General features: G+C 45.5%; 1 protein-coding gene across 2 annotated transcripts in view; it reads right to left on the bottom strand.

Moving 5' to 3' along the window:
* Positions 1 to 602, bottom strand: part of LOC118749364 — a 910,564-nt gene that overhangs the window by 407,199 nt on the left and 502,763 nt on the right. The window lies entirely within an intron of this gene.

Raw genomic sequence — 602 nt, 5'->3', positions numbered from 1 at the left:
TATATAAAAAAAAAATTTATTGGTCCAAAAATGGTGGGTAGGCACTGTGGCCAATGGCAAAGTTCGTTTGCCACTTCTGCATGGTTGTAAGTCATGCAGAGTCCGCAACATGCTCCGCAAGCAGTGTCCGGAGGATGCATCAGACTAGGCCGAGCATACTTTGAAGTGCCATCTAATTAAAACTTAAGAAAGTTCAATTACATGGCAGTTGAGAAGTGCATGTGCAAAAATTTCATAAATTGCATAAAGGAAATTTTTCCACATGCAGCAGTACATAGCATGTATTTAGGCGCCTGGTGTTAGCAGACGCGCCTAAACAACTGGTACGATGAGGAGTGTCAGGAAGCTGTAGAGAAAAAAGATGCCGCCTACAGGCCCACGCTGCGATCGGGTGCGAGAGGCCGAAATACCTGAGTGCGAAGAGCTTGAAATGCTTTACGACAGAATGAATGCCCGAAAATTTTACCAGAGAGTTAGGCGACTTACGGAAGGTTTCAAGACCAGGGCGTACTTTTATGGAGGGAACACTTTTCCACACTATTGAATGGTAGCAGGGCGGAAAGTTGTGTAGAAGAAGAACCCGAGCCCCCAGTCGATGATGA

The sequence above is a fragment of the Rhagoletis pomonella genome, unplaced genomic scaffold, assembly GCF_013731165.1.
Source record: "Rhagoletis pomonella isolate Grant_MI unplaced genomic scaffold, Rhpom_1.0 Rhpom_scaffold_00015, whole genome shotgun sequence".
Lineage (NCBI taxonomy): Eukaryota > Metazoa > Arthropoda > Insecta > Diptera > Tephritidae > Rhagoletis > Rhagoletis pomonella.
This window is presented reverse-complemented; position numbering and strand designations above follow the sequence as displayed.